Source organism: Mercenaria mercenaria, chromosome 14 (assembly GCF_021730395.1).
Source record: "Mercenaria mercenaria strain notata chromosome 14, MADL_Memer_1, whole genome shotgun sequence".
NCBI lineage: Eukaryota > Metazoa > Mollusca > Bivalvia > Venerida > Veneridae > Mercenaria > Mercenaria mercenaria.
This window is the reverse complement of record NC_069374.1, coordinates 58,081,266-58,098,577: the sequence shown is the minus strand read 5'-3', so window position 1 is coordinate 58,098,577 and position 17,312 is coordinate 58,081,266. Positions and strand designations below refer to the sequence as shown.

At 30.3% G+C, this 17,312-nt stretch overlaps 1 protein-coding gene across 2 annotated transcripts in view; it reads right to left on the bottom strand.

Annotated features, from left to right (window-relative positions):
* Window positions 1-896: 896 nt before the first annotated feature.
* The window catches only part of LOC123527872 (uncharacterized), a 123,282-nt gene continuing 106,866 nt past the window's right edge, over window positions 897-17,312 (bottom strand). For both annotated transcript variants that reach the window (XM_053523595.1, XM_053523596.1), the window contains one exon: window positions 897-16,706. The gene's annotated coding sequence lies outside the window, so the exon portion shown is untranslated. The remainder of the gene's footprint in view (window positions 16,707-17,312) is intronic.

Genomic DNA, 17,312 nt, shown 5'->3' with positions numbered 1-17,312 from the left:
AAGTTCTTAATTCTAAAATAAGAACTTTGATTCAATATATATATAAACACTACCTTGGACTGCTGCATGTGTTGATATAGAATCAGCATCAGAAACAATCATATATATAAACCTGAACTATTTATTGTTGATAAACACTTTGTGAACTTTCGATCACCATTGTAGTTTTCAATCATGGTTTTTATTATGTATGACAGCAATGTCTTACACAAAATTGGACAATCAACAAGATGTAGACTAAATCCTATTGTGTTATCAAGGTTAAAAGATTTGAGAATATTGAAACAGTTCAGAGGAAAAAGAGCTGGTTGCCTGAAGGCACAATCCTTGAACAATAGCAAAAGTGGTTACGGTAAACCAGTGGTTTTGAGAGGTGTAAACTTAAGCAATCTTATATACCCTCAATTAAACCAGAGGGTCATAGCAGCCCTATAATGCTCACCCGAATACTTGTAAAAGCTAACTGCTTATCTATATACGCCTACTCATGTGTAACCAACGGCAATTTGACTTATACGAAATCTATTCACATATACAATTTGTAAATGATTCACAGAACACAATGTTTTGGAAAGGGAGTCATGTATATGCCAATAATACGAGAAGTAGTTTTTACTTCTTCAAGGTCTATATCTCTGATGCAGTAATCTCGACTATTGTCAACCTTATCCGAAATATATGCACACCCTGCGGACCTAGAAGGGACTTCTTGTCTATATGCAGAAATGTCCTTTCAATTCTTATATGGCTACACATATTCCGTTTACCTCCAAAGGCATGGACATCGCTGTACAACTAGTCAGCAGAAGTCTTTACGGACGAACCACTAGGAATTAAAGATAATCAAAATGGCTTACTGATTAGGGGAACTTGAAAATAACAAAACTAGAAAAAAATAAGGATAATATTTTATTACACTGATATAAATATAACGGCTACACTGTATTATGTGATATAGCACATGTTAGTATTCAACAATGGTTTTCAAAAAATAAATCAAACGGGCATACTCCAGATTGATGTCAGTTGTTAAACGTAAAATAATACTTTCATTTATAAGTTCCTATATCTGAATACTGAACAGCAAAAGAAACTATCCAGTTTTATAACTGAGGTATTTTTTATTTAAAAATGTTGTTTTTAAAAATCAATTGTATTTGTCATATCACATTACACTTGAAGAACTTAACGTGTAAAATTTTAAAAAGTCAATTAACCGTGAAATCAGTAGTCCCAAAATAGCCGCTTTGCACGAAATTCATGTGCGCCTGTAATTAACAATTTTCTTTGTGAAATTTTATTGTCATTGGAAATACTGATAATTGGTAAACTCGGAAAACAACATAAAGTTTAAAAAATATTGTTGGTTGCACTGCACGATTGAATCAAATTAAGCGCGAGCGCCCAATTGGGAAATTACACTGCAATTGACGCGCAGAAGATATAGTCTTTCAAACGGCTATTGTGGGATTACCGACTTCACGGTTGATTGATCTTTAAGAATTTATCACGTGAGGATCTTCAAGTGTAATTTTGTCAATGAAGAAACAGTTTAATTTTTTTTTTATTTCAAAATATACCCGTTATACATCTGGATAGTTTCTTTTGCTGTTCAGTATATCAATAAACTGTCAGACAATGACTGATTCCAAAACTATACGTTACATTTTAATATCATGCTAGTTATGTATAGCAGGGTTATCACCAGGATTTTGTTAAAGCCAGGCTCTGCGGAATTATATCCGGGTACACCTTTTAGCGGTATATCGCAATAAGCATATTATTCATTTAAGTAAATTAAGCTGATAGAAAAGCAGAATGATGTGAAACAACTTATGAAAATGTAAAACATATATATTTGTCTAAGGTACCTTAAGTAATCAATGCAAGAATCTTTATCTTATATTTTCTACTTGATTTTCTTTTAAGTTCGGAATAAAAGAGACCATGTATTGAAAAATTTTCTTGCATTAACTAGGTTTTCATACAAACATAGCAGTTATATGAGGAAACAATGCCAATCTATTTGACAGTGTCAAACACACCTATCAATAATTCTGTGTTTCGTATTTTAATTGAATCTGAAGCTCATTTCATGAAAGAATATTTGAAGTGAAGGTAATCTATCGAATAATTGCAACTTTCTACCTTCTCTGATACTGTATATTGACTTATTTGAATGTGTGTCGTCCGAAATACCATACAGTACTGTGTACGAATTTTGCCGATTTTTGCACGTTTTGCAAGTATTTTGATTAAAATAGCCTAGCTACTACTTTCTGGTTACGGAACAGACAATATAATGGTACAACAACGCTGCATTGGTTTCAACTTTACAAATGTGTTAATTTCTTCTGAAAGATTTCGTTTTGATTGATGTCAAAATTGATAACATGCAATATAGAACTTTGTTTGCTATATACAAGTATTTGAACACGTTGTATTTCCGTCGACATAAAACGTGGTTTGCAAAACAAATTGTCGTGCATGAACATTAAAGTACAATTTAACTATAACACTTTATCTATTATGCCCCAGGGCATGATCAAAACAGGGAATTATCGGCTGGTTATGATTGCTGGTGATAAATTGTTAATGTGTCAATTTGTTTATCGAAATTGTTATAGCCGGGCAATGGGACATTTAACTGGATAGAAAACCTCGCTAAAAGGGCCTGTGGATAACCCTGGTATAGTGTAAAAGTCTAAAATAAATGTCATTTTAAAAGATATGGTTTTATTCATTGTTTTAAGGCACTGACCTCCAGATGTTTGCTTAAAATGATTCCTCTTTTAAATTGAAGTTTGATCAGATTTATTTTTATAAACATCAGAATACGAGTTTTTCGTTTTTAAACTATCTGAAAAATGCAAATCAAGAAAAAATGCCGGAATACAACCCGGGCCGACGCGGTAATATAAACCTTTCCCGCGGTCTTGAATAATATACCACGGAGAAATGTGTGTGATAAGATCGTTAAACATAGCTTAACTGAGAAAAACGTTAATTTCCAACGTTAAGATTAGTAAAAACAACTAATTTTCATGTGTTTCAATAGCCTTTAGTCTGTCAGAAATTAAGTCTCAAAGCATTCTTAAGAAATATAGTATTAGTATCTATATATCTTGTTATCGTTCGATCTGGAGGCCAGAAGCTTTAAACTGTCAAATAATTTTAGCTCAGATACACATATAAAGGTATTATAATAAGTATAAACAATCGTCCTTAAAATGATATTAAAAAAACGTGTTATTCGTGTAGAATGATAAATTCTTTAACACTTTTGAATTATAAAATCGAGATCTATAAATTTCGTATGTAAGTAACTTTATCAATTAACTTAGTAATACTTTCTCAATACTACTTTAGAAGAAATTAGACGATAAAGTTGGCAAAATGTTGATTAATCTCGGCCAATAAAGAATTTTTTGTACCAATATCAACTTCCTATAATATGATTGTATAATCATATTGGCAACTCCTTACTGATTAAGCCAGTTCGACCGATATCAGGGCTCATTCATGGCTGAAAAATGGACACTATCTTAATATATATTAAACATTATGTTATTCAATTACGAATAGAGATGATGAGGAATTAAGTGAAACATACCCTACAGTAACTCATAATCATTTATATAATGTTTAAACTAATGGAAGACAAAGTGTACATTGGAACCTGTCGACAAAGCTTTTTTTTATAAAAGAAATAATCAGCGACCCGTTTATCATGCTATATTTCGAAATAACCGATAATGAAAGATCTGTAACCATCACTTAATTTAGAACGAAATCTGCTTTTACTTCAAATGTAAATAGGTATACACTCCCTGACCAAATCTATTTAAAAGAAAAAAAAAGAAACATTTTTTTTGTAATTATAGGAAATGTTCACTTACATATGTTTTGTCAAGCGTACTTTCAATATCTTCGACGATTTTAGCATGTTTTAAATTCAAATTAAAAAGACGTGAGACAGTTATAAATGTCAAAGAGCATACTATAGTACACATATCACGGCATACCATTTAAAACAAACAACTTCCAATTAGAGTGAATTTTGTTCAAAATAGAGAATAAACAATGAGGCTATGGACTTGGAAAAATATCTGTTGATATTTGTTTCACCTGTAAGAGATTAAATGTCACATTGTTTAATTACATTAAAAATTTGTACAAAGCAATTAATATAGCCTTCATTGTTTCTAAAATTTGCTGACCAGACAAAAGATATGGCATCAATCCTTTGACCTCGAAGTTGGATTCTGGCTTTGGAGGTAGTGGTCCAAATCTTGTATATGACTCATCGTCCTATGTTTATTGATGTTGCCGAATTTGTATCCATCTAGGTATAATACAGAAAACAAAGATATAGACGGAACAAGGAAAGATGTTAAATCATTTACCTTTATATGCAACATTGACCACTTAGCTAGGGGTATAGGTCTTACAAGCACCCGTCCCGAGGGAATGTTGAATATATGTGCAAAAAAATATATTTATCTATTTATGCAAAAGTTATTGACATAAAACTTGATTTATAAGGGTGACATTGACCTAAACGCTATGGATTAGCCCTAGCACGTGGCGTTTTGCTCAGCTATGAAGAAGGTGAATGCTAAAGTACTTGAATATTCATTCATAATTAAGTTATAGACCGGGAATGAAAAATAATATACAGTACGTGAACGTGACCTTAATTTTGGTGAATTGGTCTTAAACATGACACGTGACTTGTTACTTGATTTTTTTTTGTGCCAAATTATATGAAACTCTATGCAGACATGAACATTTCAGCAATATAGTGAAAAGGAAGAATAACATAAAACGTTTGACGTCATAATGTGACCTCGACATTTAAGGGAGTTTTATTTGTCTTGAATTTGATGCGTCTTGTTATGTTGTTTGGTAAGTTTGTTGTTTTTGTTCATTTTTTTCGAGTACCAACATAGTTGTTAAGCATTTGCTATACTTTTTCCGACTTGCCCTTCCGTAAAATCCACCGAAAGTTAACACTGTTCGTAATTAACAGTAGCAGTATAATACTATGGACTGAATATGATTAAGAGGTGAGAAACTACAACACCATCCTTGTTATAAACATTATTGTACTGAAATCTATATATATCAGTTTTATAATCTTTTTATTAAGGTTGTAACTGCCTTTCTCGATATGCGTAACAGGAAGCCTCAACACAACAGTGGTATGCATGTCAAGCTAGACAAGGTACTTTACGTAGTATGTTTTGTATTTGTGTAGGATTTGTTTCCCTTTACCAATGCTGTATGATAAAATTTCCATAGATCAACATAAAGCATGTGTAGCTGACAAATGAATGAGACAATAGTATCTACAGGTATATCTACAGTGAGAGTAAATAAAAGGTAAAACTATTGCCTTTGGTGTGTGTGATTTTCAAAAACGTTATATTTTATTCTTGCACAAAAACTACTTTTTTATCTGATCCTGTAAATGTGAAACATATATTAACAGATATTTGTTCAAGTCCATAACTTCAGTGCACGTCTGCAATTGTAAAAGTGTCATTAATTGCAGGAATCACACTTCAGTGTCCTAACAATCACATAGCTGGGGCCAATGAAATATTCTATCCAGTGTGACAGCAAGTTATGATATTCGAAGTTTCACAGAATCATGGTCAATAATAGTGCAGCTGCTGTTGAACTGATCCTTTCAAACGTTTCCGACATCATGTAACGATAGACACTCATGAAGTGTACTCAAGCAATTAAAAAAGCTTTGTCAGGCCAATTACAATATAACATTTGAAAACATAAATGATGACAGTAACAAAATCAGCATGCATCTAGTTATTTCACATACAAACTGAATACATTTGTGATGAAAGGTTACTTATTAGAAGAGCATAAATTTATATATCTGACATAGCATTCGGATATACGTGTGATTAACTCCCTTAAACATATACAAGACATTTGTATCTAAAATTCCATCAACTGAAATTTGTAGCAGGGCATGATATTTTAGGTCCAAATGCGATTTTCTCGAAAAGTTGAGTTTTTCGCTAACCTGACAGAGAGACCGCGTACCAATATGTTATCTGACAGCAGAAATCAGCCGTTGTTACCTGGATTTCTCCGCTTTTTGGACACCATGCTTTCGACTAACTGTATCAAAACAGGGCAGAGTATCTTAATGAAGATTCCTTCTTACAAATGTATTAAGTCAAAATACAAATTGAAATAACAAACACGACATGCGGTTAATGAAATTTCTTTCCCTCTGTCTTTTTTTTTAAATTTTAACATCAATATTGTTTTCCCTATAAATTGTTTCCAAATTTTAACCTTTTCTAGTGTACAAACAGAGATCATACACAACTGTTCTGTGCACGAAGTCTTATGACATTATTTTGTACAAAATCAACACGGCAAAAACGAAAATGTTGCAGGCTCGGTTTGATTGAGCCTGTTCATGGACGGTAGTGGAAATGCATGCCACCGTCCACGCCCTCTAGCCCCTTGGGGTTAGGGTTAAGTTTGAATATCTGTAAGTGTTTTTCAAAATACGTATTTACACACAAACTATCTACTTTCATATTTAAAAGTAAAAGTCCTCTAAACAAAATGTCTTTAAAGGATATTTATTTTATGTGTGGAAGTCGTCAGTAGCTTGCAAAAAACAGTAAGTAAGGATGAAATACAAATTTTACATGAACAGCTATTGAGAATCTGTTCCATACAAAGTAGTAACAAACATCTTAATATGCTTTGGTGTTTATAATGTGGATTTGCCATGAATAAGAATTAAGTGATTTAAACTGACAACTGATGTGATACAACAGTCACTAATCCTATCAGTCACTATATAAATATGGCTTAAACACTATGGCAGACTAATGCTAGATTTAATACAGATTTAAATTGAACTACTAATAATCAGTCATAACCGTTGAGGAAAAAGTTTGCTTCCTAATAGACTTAGTTTATGATATGGTATAACTGGCATTAGTGTCATAATTTTTCTAATTCTGTGATAATTTTGGAAAACAATTACGGAAAAAACAGTCGATATGAATTAAAGTAATATTTTTAAAAACCTATATATTGTATGAATATTTACTAACCAGCAAATTCGGAAACTGTCATTCATCATCCCTTCGAAATAAATCGTAAAGATACTGTTTGATAATTTCATCTTCCCCACGACCTTCTACGTTTACAAATGGCGAGTTGATACAAAGGACGATATATTGGAGAAGTTCTTGGGTAGGGTATTTCTAGCTCTAAGGTAGGGTAGAGACCGACTCTATACTCGATAACCCACTTGAACGGTATAAGCCAGTACACTATTCGTACCCTCCCAGTTGAAGGGCTGAACTCTGCAAACTCCACGTCGCGGTAGGGTTTACTGGTTCATTGCTTTTCATCACAGCGCCCAATGTGCAGGAGGGGAAAAGTTTTACATATTTCAAGGGTCTAAGTTTTGATTGGTTGGTTACTTTACTGGTGGAAGTAAGTATCATTTATACAACAGCATACCCTTCCCTAGAGCTCCGATGTAAACACATTATTTATACTAACATAATTATATAAATATATAAATTTGATAACGAAACGAAATGGTAAAAGCGGCAATGCTAAAATACGTGTCTGATAAGTACTGTTTAACTCTTCATTCATTTACCATGTCTTTGTAGAGAATTAATGAACAATGTATCTACTCATTCAAACACGTGTTGAACTAATCCAATTTCTGTGAAGTAACTTTTAATTTACTTGTTCTCGAATTAAATAACGCAGCATTTGGACCCAAAACATCACGGCGCGGCACATGTCGTAATGCTTATCCCTGGTTTTGAAATGCTTTAAATCTAAATGTTATATTTATACAAACATATAAACAAATTATTCGGCTTCCAGTTATGTTGTGTTTTTTTTTAAATGTACCGGTATTTAATCATTTCATACTTCTAATTACATAAATTTTAATTATGATTATATGTTTTATGTTGTATATTACATGAAAAGCCACATCTAAATATGTCGAATGGTATATAATTAAAAATCCAGCTATTCTATCTGAACATTAAAAATACGTCTGTTTGTAATTCTATGACCTGTATACTAAGTGGAACGTGGTGGCAGTTACAGGAATATGACTTCGTGTCTCAAAAAGACAGTAATATAGATTTACAGTCGCAAGTTAAGTGCGTATAAATTTTACACTTTCATGCAGCTTGAGAAACTTTCAACGTCTGAATAGATCTTTGTTTACTTGTGCACTGGTAGCTAGAAAATACAATTTGAAATAATTGCAGATAGTTCTGCACGTTTGATAAACTGGAAGTTCAAATACAAAATTAGCACATCTGACACCTTAAATAATTCAAAATGATGTCTTAAAATTAGCTTGAAATGAGCGTATTACTTTAATCATGAAAATATCTAAAAAGCACATGGACCTATATATCATATTCCACCATATTAAAGGTCATGTATTTATTTTAGGCTTGGGAGAAGTTTTATCAAAATCTACATTTTAGAAAAGTTTCTATTCGCAAAACATGTTTTGAAAATTGCGTGAAGTCCAAATGTTTATAATGAGTCTAGCAAGAAAATCAAATAGACGACCCTATCTTCTTTATTTGCTGAAATTTCTTAGTGTATTCCGAAGTTTTGAACGTGCAGAACTACCTTAAGAAAGAGTGTTTTTGAGCATTTAAACTTATATCATCGATGACAAAAAATGAATCTCATTAATATTCTCATGTATTAAAGAAATATAACAATCAGAACATTCGCAAGCGGTAGCACTTTTATATGCATAAGCTCAATTATATCAATATAATTATGATAATGAAAATACATGTATATAAATATATAAAAAAGAAACAAATAAATCATTCCAAAATTGGAGAGGAATATGTATAAAGGAAATAGCGAAATGCATAATGAATGATGCTTATTACAAACTATGGACAATGACAAAAAGGATTTATTGTAAGTAAACATCGGGAAGAGAGGAAGGTACTATTAGGTCTGTAGATGGTTACATCTAAGAATAAAGTCATGATTGCAGTAGACAATTCAGTCTTATCACGTTAGGTTTCAATGTATGTGCACAAAATAGCAACAACAGTTCTCGGATATATGGACATTATCATTAAAAAAAGAAATGTTGAAATTGTTCAAGTTTAATCACTTTAGCTTTCAAAACAGGAACATAAGTTAAGCATTAAGGGTTTTAAACTTTGATCGTATAAGTTTATTTGATAAACTTTGGTAGGTCCAGTATAGTGGTTGCGAAAATTGCAGTAATAAGCGTAAGTTTAATAATATAAGGAATTAATTATTAAAATTTTACTAATAGTGACAATAGTGACAATGAACAAATAGTCTAAAACACATGCATTAATTAACCAACGAGATTGTTTTATGATTACTCGAAAAAAAGTCAAGTGCATTGTAAATTTTAAAGTAAGTGAAACATGTCTTTTTTTTGTCATTTAAGAGCAACTTATTATTCTTTTTTCCGTGATCAAAATTATATGAGACTTAAAGCTAGATTTATATGCTAAGAAAATCTAACATGTATTTGTTGTACATTGAACACTAGATGAAACATAGCACATCTGACCAATTTAAGGGCCAATTCTTTGTTTCATTACTTTCAAGGTAAATGGCGTAATATTTGCTGGAGAAGTGATGCTTTTAATTAGTAACAATGTACAAGGTTGGTCAGGAAACGTTTAGTGTGCACACATAAAACATGTTGACAAACAACTGCTAAGGACTAATAATCATCACAAGATATTGAAAGTTACAAAGCGAAAATAACGAAAATTATCGATCAAAATACACGCACACAGAAAATAAAGGAAAACAATTCAATGAATTCAAAATTAATTCAAATATCTAATCTTACACAAAACAATAATATAAACATGTACAAGCTATATGTCTAGATGTAATGATACAAGGAAAAATAGTATTTACATCAAATGTCATTTTTTGTGTTTTGTTCTAATTCTTTCATATACGCAAAAGTCATAACTATACTGAAAATACCCCCATCTCTCCCTAATAAGTGTCAAAAGCCCAATGATCATATTTATACATGGAATATTTTTAATTATTTAAAATGCACCAATAAATGACATGCTTGCATCGAAAATAATAAGGAAAAAATTTTTCAACCGTTTCTAAGAATATTTGCTGATTATCATTCCATTTTTTTGCACTAAAGCGCTTTGACTAAGTTTCATAAAGATTGACCGGAAAATATTTAATATGTAAGCATGAAACATGTTGACAAACAACTGCTAAGGACTGAATAAGGTTGATCGGAATCGCTCATCACTAGGCAGTCATGGGCAGAAATTACAAGATATTGAAAGTTACAAAGGGGAAATAATGAAAAATATTGATCTATGCTATTGCATGTATACCCTTTCAAATATTAACATAAAATCAAGTTTTCGATCAAAATACACACACAAATTGACAATTAAGAAATACATCAATAATTTCAAAATAAATTCAAATTATAGTCTTACGTGTCTAACTTTACAAAATGAAATGATATGGACATGTTTAAGCTATCTGTCTACATATGATGTAACAAGGATAAAAAATATTTACATATTTAGGGGAAATAGTGAAAATAATTGATATATATTGCATGTATACTCTTTCAAATATTTACATAAAATCAAGTTTCGATCAAAATACACACACACATACACACAGACCATTAAGAAACACATCAATAAATTCGATATTAATTTAAATTATAGTCTTAAATGTCTAATTTTACAAAATGAAATGCTATGAACATGTACAAGCTATCTGTCTAGATATGTTGTTACATGGATAAAACATAAATATTTACACAAAATTTTTATTTTTTCTTTTGTCTTTTTATTGCTTTTTTATTTTTTATTTTTATTTATTTATTTAAATTTTTTTTTTGCTTTTTTTTCAATCGATGTTTTTTTTTTATATATATGCAAAAATCATAACTGTATTAAAATACCCCACCCCTCAAATAAGTGATATAAACCCAATGGTTATAATTATACTGGGAATATTCCTAGTTGATACAAATGCACTAATGAACTAGAGAGCGCATGTCTCCAACAACTGCCTAATCATCTAAATAGTAAGCCAGTCTTTATATACTGTTTACTCAATCCACTTGTGCATGCGCTTTCTTGAAACCAAAAGGACGCCTTTGTCATTTAGGTGCACTGATCATAATTATACTGGGAATATTCCGAATTCATGCAAACGCACCACTAAAAGACGTAGTTACACGTAAAATAGTAGCGAGTATGTTTTTCAACCGTTTTTCGCTAAAAGAATATTTGCTGCTTATTTATTAGAAAGTCTGTTTATGTGTAAAAAATACACAACATTAAAATTCAAATACCAGAACACAACATTTAAAGGTATAATTTCTTAGACTGACATGGGTGGTAATTTTGTCCTACTTTCATGTTTATCGTTTTTCCGTAATCGGTCGGAAATTCTTCGGGATCACGTGATTTTCACGTGATTTTAAAATTGTTTCAAACGAATATCCGTTTAAAGACGCTCGACAAAATAACTGTATTTCCATGCTGGTAATTATGCACGACTTGCACGAAAAATATGAAATGTACAAAATTTATGTTTAAAATTGACAGTGACATATATTAGGCCAAGACAATGTGTTTAATGTCTAAAATCTTATTAAATTAATGTAGCCATATGTACATAAATCAGTGTATTCAGGTAAATGTCAATCACATTTTGTTTCGGCAGTGTAAGACATTTATTCATTTATGTTCTTAAAACTATACTGAAAAGAGATTAACTGAAAAAAGTTTGCAGACGAAGTTGTAAAAACACTTTTATTCGGGAAGGGCCTGAATTGTCCTCCCGCAAACTTGTAGTATAGCTGTTTATTACCTGTATTATAAGAATGATTTTCATGAAGGTTTTGTGTATTACAAAATTGTTGAATTCCATGTGCTAAGTTTGTAAAAATCACGTTATCGTTTGGGCATATAATATATTTTACATCTATTTATAAATTATAGCCTCGTTTCGGAGGATTCTTCCGAAAAAATCCGAAGATGCTCGACGGGTTCGTAAGCAGTCGGAAAACATACTTTCGGTTTGACATAGGCAACATTTTTTGTTTATTTGTTAGTTATTCTTGAACATATTCATGACTGATTGGTCAGATCTGATGCAGTGAGCCATATTTTCAGTAAATAGGAAGTATCAGCTACAAACTCTGGTTTTCATATAATACTCGTTCGGGTTTTAGTAATGGACCTTTAATTCATATAGCAATTTGTCTTTGTGACTGATTTTGTTGTTTATCCAAAATTTGTAATCGAATATGTTCTGAACATTTTCCAGAACAGACATTCTTCGAACAAAAATGTCTTACACTAAGCCAGTCGCATTCCGAAATGCTCATTCTGTAGCTAGTGTTGCTTCATAAAGTAAAATATTATTCTTACTTCTTTGTAACTGTGCTTTTATTTAACACAATACCATTTTAATACTTAATGTATTATTCCATTTTTGTTGCGCAGTAACCAGTTTATCTCATTAAATATGTTGATACTATTTTGCATGGGTTTTACAGCTGGTATACAACGTCTTCATCTGTAAACATGTAATTAAAATGTGCCAATTTTCAACTGATTTAGAGACTGTTTCTAAAGAAATATAGGTCTGAATGCATTGGTAAGACTTCAAAACTGACGGTAATCTCTGCAATTTACAAATCAAAACATGCTTGTGGGAATATCCAAACTGATACAGAGTACAACAAAAGTAATAACGTTTACATATAAACGGTAGTATAATAGTAGATTCAGATAGTTATTAGTCACTTCTGTCTAAAGAGGTTTCAAGATATTTTGCTTAATTTAGCAATTAAAAGTAATCAATTTGAAACTATTTAAATAAGAAAAACAGCTTTTGAGCTTTCACAATCTATACTTGAATAAGAAAGCATGTATGACAAAAAATATAAAACCTTATTTACATTATCAAGTATTTAAGAATAATATAAATCAGAACATTCCTCAGCGAAGCCCGTTCATATGCATGGGCGAAATATCATCAATAAAATAAAATGATAAAAGTATATGAACATATAAGAGAACAAAACAACTTTTCCAAAATGAAACTGGAATATGTATAAATGAAAAGGCGAAATGCAAAATGATGGATTTGTATTACAAACTGAGGATAACAATAAGAAATACTTGTAAGTTAGCATCGCTGAATCAAATCAAGTTTTAGATCAAAATACAGACACACAGACACACATAAAGTAAGGAAACATATCAATAAATTCAAAATTAATTCAAATTATTCTTTTCTTACCTTCTATTTTTTATAATTCTTTTTTATTATTATTTTTTTTTTATTTCTTTTTTTTTTTTAAATTTATATTTACAATGTATATTATATCATCACAAAAATTGTAACTATACTGGGAATATCCAGTTTTACAGCTGTATCTCACTAAATATGTTGATACTATTTTGCATGGGTTTTACAGCTGGTAAACAACGTCTTCATCTGCAATTATGTAATTAAAATTTGCCAATTTTCAACTGATTTAGAGAGTTGTTTCTAAAGAAATATAGGTCTGAATGCATTGTAAGTCTTCAAAACTGACGGTAGTTTCTGCAATTTACAAAGCGAGAAATGTTTGTGGGAATATCCAAACTGATACAGAGCACACCAAAAATGATAACGCTTATATATAAACGGTAGTATAATAGTAGATTCAAATACTTATTAGTCACTTCCGTCTATAGAGGTTTCAAGATTTTATGCTTAATTTAGCAAATTAAAAGTAAATCAATTTGAAACTATTTAAATAAGAAAAACAGCTTTCGAGCTTTCTCAATTTATACTTGAATTAGAAAGCATGTATGACAAAAATATAAAACCTTATTTACATTATCAAGTATTTAAGAATAATATCAAGCAGAACATTCCTCAGCGAAGCACGTATATATGCATGGGCGAAATATCATCAATAAAATAAAATGATTAAAGTATATGAACATATAAGAGCACAAAAACAACTTTTCCAAAATGAAACTGGAATATGTATAAATGGAAAGGCGAAATGCAAAATGATGGATTTGTATTACAAATGAGGACAATAAAAAATGCTTGTAAGTTGTCATCGCTGAATCAAATCAAGTTTTAGATCAAAATACAGAGACACAGACACACAGAAAATAAGGAAACATATCAATAAATTCAAAATCAATTCAAATTACTCTTTTCTTACTTTCTATCTTTTATAATTCTTTTTTTATTTTTTATTATTTTTTTTTCTTTATTTTTTTATTTTTCAATATTTATTTACAATGTATATTATATCATCACAAAAATTGTAACTATACTGAGAATATTCAAAATTTGTATTCGATAATGTTCTGAACCTTTTCCAGAACAGACATTCTTCGAACAAAAATGTCTTACACTGGGCCAGTGGCATTCCGAAATGCTCATTCTGTAGCTAGTGTTGCTTCATAAAGTGAAATATTATTCTTACTTCTTTGTAACTGTGCTTTCATTTAGCACAATACCATTTTAATACTGATGTATTATTTTAAAGATGTAGAGTTTCATTTTTGTTGCGCAGTAACCAGTTTTACAGCTGTATCTCATTAAATATGTTGATACTATTTTGCATGGGTTTTACAGCTATTATACAACGTCTTCATCTGTAATTATGTAATTAAAATGTGCCAATTTTCGGCTGATTTAGAGAGTTCTTTCTAAAGAAATATAGGTCTAAATGCATTGTAAGACTTCAAAACTGACGTTAGTTTCTGCAATTTACAAAGCGAGAAATGTTTGTGGGAATATCCAAACTGATACAGAGCACAACAAAAATAATAACGTTTATATATAAACGGTAGTATAATAGTAGATTCGTAGATTCAGATAGTTATTAGTCACTTCTGTCTAAAGAGATTTCAAGAATTTATGCTTAATTTAGCAAATTAAAATTAAGTCAATTTTCAAATTATTTAAATAAGAAAAACAGCTTTTGAGCTTTCACAATTTATACTTGAATTAAAAAGCATGTGTGACAAAAATATAAAACCTTATTTACATTATCAAGTATTTAAGAATAATATCAATCAGAACATTCCTCAGCGAAGCCCGTTCATATGCATGGGCGAAATATCATCAATAGAATCAAATGATAAAAGTATATGAACATATAAGAGCAAAAAAACAACTTTTCCAAAATGAAACTGGAATATGTATAAATGAAAAGGCGAAATGCAAAGTGATGGATTTGTATTACAACTTGGGGACAATAATAAAAAACGCTTTTACGTTAGCATCGCTGAATCAAATCAAGTTTTAGATCAAAATACAGACACATAGACACACATAAAGTAAGGAAACATATCAATAAATTCAAAATGAATTCAAATTACTCTTTTCTTACATTCTATTTTTTATAATTATTTTTTTATTTTTTTGTTATTTTTTTATTATTTTTTTATCGTTTCTATTTTTTTATTTCCTTTTATAACTTTTATTTACAATGTATATTATATCGTCACAAAAATTGTAACTATACTGATAATTTCCAAAATTAATGACAAAGACAAACCAATTATTATATTTACACTGGAAATATTTACAATTTATGGACCACAAAAATACCATAATGACACTTTATACAGTAGCGGATATTGCTTTCAGCCGTTTTTCACAAGAAAATGTGCTGATTATTTATTGAAAAGCCTGATACTGTGTTAGAATTAAATAACATTAGTTTTGCTGACAATTTCATATGATTATTGCACATTAAAACTGATCATTTGGAGGAACAACTTTTTATCTACGTAGCAATTTGTCTATGTGACTAAAATTCATTAATTGGTTTTCGGCTATGCTTTGAGTCTTTTCAGTCTTTTCTGTATTTTCAGTAAAAAATAAAATACAGGTGGTCAACTATATTCCAATCTGCTCATTATGTAGCTTCCATATATCATTTAAAATAATCTATTATGACTTATGTCTTAGGAGAATTAGGTAGTCCACATGAAATCTTCTTACTTCAGTAAAATTTGAATATTATGTTTCACTACATATATACAAATGCAACAATCAACATTATATTTGTGTCTATTTAGCCAGTAATATGAATGTACGAGAGGCAAACTTAAATTAACTTCTGATTCCTTTTTTACATCTGTTTCAAAGTGTTTATTCATTCTGAACCCGTTCACCAAAGTAGGTTCTGGAATCTAACATAAATTTGAAATCTAGATTTGTGGCAATAATATTTCGCTTTGGAAAATCAAAATTTCAAAAACAGAAAGAAAAATAATTTCATTTCCAAATCCGATTGATCTTATTTCATTACAAAAAGTAATTAGAGTCTATGTATTTCACTTGTTAGAAATTTGTTTGTTTGATATAATATAAAGTTTGAGCAATAACAAAGATATTAAACGATCAATGACACATTCTATAAAATCTTAGCACACTCTTTAAATACATAACAGGAAAAAAAATCAACTAATAGAAATGTCCAGCATAATACTGACGTATGAAGGTATTATACAAAGTTTTGTTTATTAATATGTTCTTCATACATTTACTTTCTTACTTTCTTCTAGTCTTAGGTCCATGTCATTTGGTCTATGGGTAATCAGCATTCCCTATAAGGAAAGATAATATAAGTATTACGCATACATTTGTTTCCTAAATAATGTATATATCAATCATCTAAACAAAATGAAGTATTATCTTTACAAAACTTTATTTTAAAAGCGGTGTGATATTCATAAGGTAAATAATACGCTTTTTGTGTAGCCGTGCTGCATCTAAAAGAAAAATCTTCATTCCCTGAATACTGCTTGACATTTAGAGACTAAGACAGTTTATAATACTATCCCCTATCTCGAAACAGGTATTTTCAAAATACATTCAATTTCTAAAACATCTGTACACGATTTAATAATCAGTACACATAATCTTTCATTCAGTGCATTTCGCTTATTGATACATTTCACTGAATCCTTGAAAATATCTCTTTACTTCTTTATGCTACTTGCTTCATGATTTTGTTAACACTTTTTCACTTCTTTAGTAGTGACATTTACAAGGCTTGTTTCTTGACAAAGTCTGTCCAACAATGTAAATCTCTAATCCTTAATAGTTTATTTTAAACAGGAAATTTAATAAAACACTTCTGATTAATAAAACTGGCCATTTCTTCTGTAACGCAAACGATTCATTGATTCGTTATATTTGGATAACCAGTA